Here is an 8,691-nt window from a genome sequence, read left to right as displayed (position 1 = left end):
AGACGACCAGATAGAAGCAGCCCTGGAGAGAAGGACTTGGGGGTGCTCATGGGTGAGAGGCTGGACATGTCCCAGCTGTGTGTGGGGGGACCCAGAAACCAACCATGTGCTGGGCTGATCCCACAGCGTGGGCAGCAGAGGAGTGGGGGACTCTGCCTCTCTACCCCACCACACCTGCAGTGCCACTTCCAGCTCTGGGGTCCACAACAACATCAGAAGGACATGGACCTACTGGAGTGAGTCCAGAGGAAGTGAGGGAGATGCTCCAAGGGCTGGAGCCCCTCTGCTCCGGAGCCAGGCTGGGAGAGCTGGGGGTGTTCAGCTGGAGATGAGAAGGCTCCAAGGAGAACTGAGAGCCCCTTGCAGGGTCTAAACCTCCAGAAGAGCTGGAGAGGGACTTTGGCCAAGGGCCTGGAGTGACAGGACAAGGGAGAATGGCTTCCAACTGAAATAGGATGCATTCAGATTAGATATAAGGAAGAGTATTCTTTACAACAAGGATGGTGAGGCCCTGGCACAGCCTGCCCAAAAAAGCTGTCCCTGCCCACCTTTGGAAGTGTTCAAGGCCAGGTTGGATGGGACTCTGAGTAACCTGGTCTAGTGGAAGGTGTTCCTGCCCACAGCAGAGGGTTGGAACTAGATGGTCTTTAAGGTCCCTTCAACCCAAAACACTCTATGATTCTGGCCCAAATGATCTGGGGTATTTTTAGCCTAATGTTATGTATGTTCATCACCTACAGTTTGGATTTTGAATAGCTTTTCTGAATAAATCAAGAAGTTAACTTTTTTATCAATAGTTTCACCTATTGCAGATGTCTAGGTGAAAATCAAGTGATTGGTTACCTTTTCCTTGAGAAACATTTTCACTTTGATTGCAGAAAGGATATTATGGACTTAGAGTATTTTTTAAACTTTTTTCTGAACCCTTTACTATTTAGTGACCTCATTATTGCAGTATGGCTAGCCTAACAGAAATAATAGCTTAACAATGATCACAGTATTTTTGTACACTATAAAATTCATTCTACCGAATTTTCCCCTGCTTACATGTAAAAAAAATTACTTTGCCTTCTCTGACAGCAGAGACTTCATGACACAAATAGGTGCTATCAATTCAAATGAATGGGTACAATTCCCTGATGGTTTTGTTTCTAACTACGTTTTTTCACTTAATTAATGTGTTATGACCCAAATGAAATCATTTCACAAAATAATTACATATGGATGAAAAATGGTCCCAGTTTTTTAACAGCAATTTTAACATTGCCATTTTCTTACAAGATTCCTAACAGGAATCATATAACTATTCCTAAGATGAATAACATTAACATATTACAGATATTAGTATATACTATGCCAATATATATTATGTTATATATTGTAGTATATTAGTTTATATTAAGCACATTGCATATATATTGTATATTGTGGTTTTTTCTAGACACTGTAAGCTTTTATCACAATATATCCTTATGGTATTATTAAAACTATAATATATACTAGGTCAGTATACATTATGTTAGCATATAATATATGTATGCAACCCGTGAGTATATTGACTTCTAAAAAAATTAAATTATTTTCTTTTGACTGTTGTGAGTTTTCCTGAAATCAGTGCTATGGTAACTCTCCTCCACTTATTCAAAGCATGCTGGTTATATTCCTAACACAATTGCTTGCTGGCATTTTATAATTTTGAGGGATACATTCTAGTGACAATACTTGACAAAATTAATATAAATTAACACAAAAAATAAATGTGAGCAGTTTATTTTCGGGGTGTAAATATTTAAAACTCTGAATTTAGTTGCTATCCCATCTCTCTTTTTGCAGTTAACCCAGTAGGTATCATCCTTTCTTCAGTTCTCTGTGATTACAAATATTTGCTTATATAATTATGTCACAATTATGCAATTTATTCATAGGCAGAAACAAGCCTATAAGGAAGCCCAGGCTGAAATGCTTGCTTTAATCACTTTAGTGTTTTGATATGCAAAACTCTAACCCTGTCCCTCAAGCTTCCATGTGAAAAAAGAAAATATTAACTTTATTTAAATATGTATGTTTTTTTCCTGTTGCTTCACAGCCAGTGCCAGTTACCCTTGATGTTTGAGGTAAATGCAAAAAAACCCACCAAGTAATTGGAAACTACTTTCTGATGGGGTTTTTCTTCTTAGGGCAGTTTCTCCAGGAAACTGGTCTCTATTGGAGATTGGTGGGGAGAATGTAGGCAGTGCAGCAGGGATCAGTACTTTTAATATCACTGTCTTTAAGAATCTTGTGACAAAGATATCAACAATCCAGCCCAGTTCTCGTACTGTATTTATACAGTGGACATAAGCATACTGAATACAGGGATTACACCTGCACACAATCCTTGCCTTAGAGCAACTCTGCCTGTCCCTATAGAGTGAATAAATCAAGAACTTACCTTTTGTGAGACAAGCTGAAGGTGTTGTAGATTGGAAGCTGGTCAGTATTCAAAAAGAGAATTAGTAACTTCCTTCTTTCTGCTGCAGCCCAGGCATTTATAGACTAAAAACATATGGATGCCTTGAAAGCAGACTGAAAATCCCAGCTGACACTGGCAGACCCCCATTGAATAAATGTGAGTATCTATAGGAATGCACTAGTGCTTGTGGAATGCAGGGCCAGTTTTCCTTCATCCCCCACTTCCCCAGTCCCAAGCCCCTGAAACTCTTACCTTAGAGATTTCTGAGGAAGGACACGACACACTGATCCCAGACTACTTTTATAGGATCTGATCTGCATATGTAGCCACCACCTCTTCTTTCTTAGGTCAAAACATTTTTGGCAATCTTAACTCCTAGCAAAATTGCCATTCATATTAGAAGTGAATGGATATAATTAGACATAACAGGTCTGTGACTCAATGTCCTATAAATAATTCGACAAGAGAGCCTGAGAAGGGGGGGAAGTGGGAGGGTGTGCTAAAAGAGATGAAAGGGGCTACATTGGTTCTGTAATCCATCAGATGCTGACTCAAGCAAAGAAAGTGAAGAGTAAGAGACAGTGTGTTCTAGTAGGAAATATGTAGGGATGGAGACATGAAGGCACAGGCTCCCATCTGCTGCAAATGCTCAGAGTTCTCAGTGGGGAAAAGCATAAGGGGTCCTACTGAGAGGCAGAGTCATTACTGGAGGAAGAAAATCCCAACGTGGGAGGAAGCATCTGAAAAGGAACAGAAGTCACAGGAATGAGAATCAGTGGATAAGAATGACCAAAGAGTAAAATGGATCAAAGCCAAAACAAGGGAAGGGGGGAAAATGAGTCTGAAAGTAGTGATAAGGATATGTGAATAAGGAAGAGAAAGTAAATAGGGGTTTGATTCCTGTGGAATAACAGCAAGTTACCATGTACACAAGGAAAAATAAGAGAGCAGAAAAAGTTTACCTCGAATTAAAGATAAAAGATTCAAAGACTGAAGTCACTGAACTAGATGCAAGAGGAAAGACACAGAAATGTAATTCTGACTTTTGGAGCTGAAGAGTTTAAAATATCATATGAACAGGACTATGGAACCGTTCTATTGAACTTAAGACATATATCCCACTGGAATCAGGAGAGATAGGTGCTGTCTCAACATAGGGTAGTCATTCAGCACTGCTTTTTCTGGATAAGTGTACCAGATGGACGGAACCCCCTTCTATTTTGTGTAAAAAGCCAATGTACTATGCTGATCCTTAGTTGTTGCCCAAGCAGATTAATGAGGGTGTTACACATCTGCTATATTCACAAGATCAGAGTGGTGAAGAGAGCAGTGAAACCCTTTGCTTTATTGAAAAACAATTACATCTCCATGCAACAGATCTTGATTTGTTGGGTTTGTTTGTTTGTTTGTTTGGGGTTTTCTTTGTTTTTCTTTTGTTTTCTTTTGGTTTTTTTTTTTTTCCATGTATTGGTCTTCACCTTCCAAATTACAGTTCCTATCACAAACAAAGAAGTCTGAAGTGAATCACATCTCAGCAGCTTCACCTGGTCCTACAGTGTTCTGCCTCCCCAGTTAACAGTACCAGTTGTGCTCCTCTCTCAGCATCTGCTGCTCAGAGGTCTGGATAAGAAAGTGAGGAAATTCCTTCCTCCTCTTCTCTCAGCTGACAGTGCCTCTGTGATGGCACTGTAATCCTGGGGGTGGGGAGAAGATTAAGAGACATTGGCTTCACATTTGGAGTGAATTCCCACTGAAGAGTACGACTGAGTCCTATGGTTTAACCCTAACAATTAAATCCTCCCCTGAGTATAAAGCAGCATTTCTTTCATGTGTTTAATGCAGTTATGTTGTCTGAGAACTGGAATTCAGTGTGAATTTCAGGTATTTCAATGATGCTGTATGTTGTCGCATTTTGCTGGTGCATGCAGTTTTTGACCTGGATTAAAATTGGCTACAAAGAAGAAAAAAAAAAAAAAAAAAGGAAAACCTCATGGTTTTCCCACAGTCATATGTAATACTGACATAAAGCTGATGACTGCCTAAAAGCCTTGATTTGAAAGATTTTTCCAAATAGAAAAAGAATAATCCATAAGGGTTTGAAGGCTCAAAAGAAAATAGTTTTTCAAAGGATTTTTCAAAATTACATGGAATTGAAAACTTCCACAATCTGTAACATTGCTTGATCTGTGTTCACATATATTTTCCCCTTTCTTTATTTGCCTTTATATTCCCAGTCAATATAACAGAATACAAAGTGACTATTTTTTTTCTATCTGTATGTATTCTTACTTTTGCTTTTTCTTTTTTGTCATTTTAAGAGGAAAGCTTTCTTAATTTGGAAAAAACTTTGTAGCTGACAAAGAAAAATTGAAGCTGTAACTTTCTGGATTAGACAAACTTGGACAAACTGCAGATATGTAAAAGCTGAAAGTCAAAAAAAATGTGTGTGTGTCCCCATGTGAATCTGGGGGATTAAGTTTTGTGCATAATTAATTTTATTACTTTTGCTAGTAAAAGAAAAAAGTGAAAATAAACTAGGTAAATTGGGATAGCTCTTAAAACTGCAGTATTTTTCTCCTCAAAAATGTCAGGAAATCCTTTGCTTTAATACAACAATTTTGTTTCAATCAAGAAGAATGAAAGCTGCCATAACTTTCCAGAGTCCTTCACAAAAGGCATTTTTAACACCTTTTTTGACAGCTTTAATATTCCCTCAGGGTCTGCTCTTCTCTACCAAATCCAGTGCAACTCCCTCCCTATGACCTGCTCAAGTGTAGCCTTCCTGCTCTATATGTGCATCCCCAATTTGCTCAAGTCTTCCATCATCAACAGCCCTTCACACGCACCATGTGCAGATGTTCCTACCTGCGATCCAGGTGCTGGAGATTCTGCTGGCATCAGAGCTCAAGTTAATAACAACTGGAGAATGACCCAGTTGTCCTAATGTGGTTGTCTACCTTAGAGTGACGCGACACACGTGATTGATTCTAATATTATTGTCTATCAGGAGCTTAAACATTCAGCTCACTTACCTACAGATTTGGCCATGAAGATGACTAATGACTAAAGTAGATATTTGAGCTTGGAATAGAATCTCACCCACACATGTAACAAGCCCAAACCTAGTACTGAACCTCTATCCATCACAGAAATTCCTCTCTCCATCTGCCCAATTCCTGCTGATTTTGCCTCTTCCATCATTCTGAGGGTGTCCACACTGGTAACAGTTACTGAAGCTAAAATTGGTGCACTTCTGCTTGAGAAAGAGGAGGCAGCAGTTGTCTGAGCACAGAGGAACCTATAAATCCTTCTAGAGCTGCTGTAGTGAAGTGGCAACTTGAGCAGCCTCTTCAGTCATCTCTTAGACCTTAGACCTCTTAGAAAGGTGATGGCTTCTTCAAAAGGACAATGTTTAAGGCACCTGGAAAAGACAAACTTTGCTGATTGAACATAATGGCAAAAACTGTGCCAGTAAAATTTTCTCCTTTGTATTATAAATAGTGTGTTCACTTTGGGCTAAAAATGCAGCTTTCCAAGAAGTCAACAATGATAAATTGTTGATAAACACCAGCTGGAAAGCAATTGCAACTGATTGCTGTGGACGTTCACTAAATAAACTACTGTAAACTGAAAGGACATAAAAACTAACTAATGACACAATTCCTGAAAAGAAAAAAAAAAAAAAAAAAAAAGGAAAAAAAGTATATGGAAAACAAAATAAATTATTTCACATTTTAGGTGTATTCTAGAAGTTGTCTGGGTCTCTACTGATTCACTGATCACCTATCTACCATCACCAGTGCTACATAGGCAATGCCATTTCTCACTGGCAGAAGGAAGGATTAAACAAGCATCATGCCACTGTATCGTTCTGCATCCACCACCTCTGCCAGGCTCACCCCATGTTCCCCTCCCTCCTTGTGCTGCCCTGACACGGAGGGTGCAGCCGGTCTGGATGGGCACCCCGTCAGCGGAGAACCTCGGGGGGCAGGGGATCTGCGTGTCCCAGCGGTGTGACTGGCAGTGCTGCACAGCCACAAGTACAGCCCCGGTAGAGGGTCAGCCCCGGCACAGGGACAGCCCCGGCACAGGGACAGCCACGGCAGAGGGTCAGCCCCGGCACAGGGACAGCCCCGGTAGAGGGTCAGCCCCGGCACAGGATCAGCCCCGGCACAGGGTCAGCCCCGGCACAGGGACAGCCCCGGCACAGGGACAGCCCCGGTAGAGGGTCAGCCCCGGCACAGGGACAGCCCCGGCACAGGGACAGCCCCGGCACAGGGACAGCCCCGGCACCGGCGGGGCCCTCAGCCCAGGCCCGCAACAGCTGTGCTGTGGGCGAGGAGACCCGGCCAGAGCTCAGGAAGGTGTCGGGGCGAAGCAAAGGGTGACCGAGACTGAAACACAGTGAAAATAAAAAGGGAACTTTGAAATTCCCAGAGGCAGGGACGGGCCACCGAAGGAGCTTTTTAAACCGGCTCACGGCTGGCGTTCACTCGCGTGCCTTCCAGCTCTGTCCCCGCCAGGGCCCCTGTCCTGGGCCCCTGTCCCGGGCCAGGCGTGCCCATCGCTGCACGGGCACTGCGGGACCCTCCCGTCCCTCCCGCTGTGCTCGACAGCTGTACTGCCGGCCCCCTCTGCTCCCTCCCGGCCCCCCCGCTGCTCCCTCCGGGCCCCCGCTGCTCCCCTCCCACGCCTTGCTTTTGCGGTGGAGGAGCTGGATGGAGGTGAGCAGCTACATGGGGAAATAAAAATGATCTGTCTCATGATGCAGAGCCAAACGGGTAAGTGCATTAGCAGAACCAAGTTCTCCCTCTTCTGCCTTGTCGGCAGAGGATCCCTGTGGTTACTGCAGCTCCTGAAGCTGGCTCCAGGTGCATTTCCCCCTGGATTATGGCCTGTGTGGTGGGCAGGAGTGTTGTGGTGCCCCATCTCCAGCTAAGATCTGTCCCCACAGAGGTTCTGGCTCAGTGCAAAACCCATGGATGGCAGGGAGATGAAATGTGCTATAAGAGCAGAAAAGAGGCTTTTCCTGCTCAGCTCAGTTCAGTTCCCTTGTTCACCCTGCCTCCTTTCTGAAATGTGGCTGGTACCAAAAACTGTGACGTGTTCCTGCAGGTCTCTGATAAGCCCTTGGAATAGCAGGGCACATGGTAGTACAGTGACACATCCTGCGGTGGGTCATGAAGTGGGGTTGTGTTTAGTGTTATCAGTCACAGGGAAGATGGGTGTTGCTCGTACAAATAACCCAGAGGGTTCAAGGGAGCACCAGAAGCCTCAGAGATGCTCAGCTATGGTGGATCCTGAACTGTGGTTTCTAAAATGGGTGGACTAGTGTCCCTTCCTATCTTCAGCTGTCTTCTGCTGCTCAAATATTATTTACATGTTTTATTAAGAACCCTTAGCATTTTAAAGCAATGGTTTTACAGAACTCGAAGGATTAGAAAAGATATCCAAAAGGGACACATAAAGGTCAGCTAGGGATTGACAATTCTGGTGGGATGGTCAAAGATGTTTAGCACATGCTTTAAATAAACAGCAAGTTTGAGGGAGCTGCTAAAGCTTGACCATATGCCAAAAATACCAACCAAGTTAGTCTCACACTGTGTCTTGGCAAAAACAAATTTATCAGTAACAGGAGTCCCTATTCAGCTTCACTTCTAATTTACCAGGCACTTCAACACATTGAATGTATTCCCAAACCATCTAATTTACAGTAAAGCATGATCAGTAGTTAGGCACATTACCTAACCAGGGTTGTACTTTACCTTATGTTACATTTTCAATCAATGTGTAATTGTTGAATGAATATTTCAGCTTAATACAAAATATTGTATTGTAGGCTGTTCTTAGGAAAATGAACAGGCCAAGTGTGTTGAAAATGGCCATAAACAGGCAGAAGAGTCAGGTTGTGGACAGAGTGGAAGGGGTAAGCCTAGAAAGGCAAGGGAGGGCTTGACTCAAATTATAAACTGAATCTGCGGCTTTTCCAAGTCTTTCTTCCATAGTCTTTTAAGTGTAGATGCTCATTACTTATCCCATATGTGAATGGATACGATTTCTGGTATGCATGACACAAAATAACTTCAGAGAAAGTGAGTGAAGATATCTGTTCATGCCATTATCTCACCACATTGTTTGGACTCCTTGTCAATGCTTACAGTGAAACTTGAGTTTCCCATACCATTAAGCCTAACCAAATAAGTTTTTCAATTAATAAAAATTATAAATATATGTATAGA

This window comes from Myiozetetes cayanensis, unplaced genomic scaffold (genome assembly GCF_022539395.1).
Source record: "Myiozetetes cayanensis isolate MyiCay16 unplaced genomic scaffold, myiCay2020 scf22, whole genome shotgun sequence".
NCBI lineage: Eukaryota > Metazoa > Chordata > Aves > Passeriformes > Tyrannidae > Myiozetetes > Myiozetetes cayanensis.
This window is presented reverse-complemented; position numbering follows the sequence as displayed.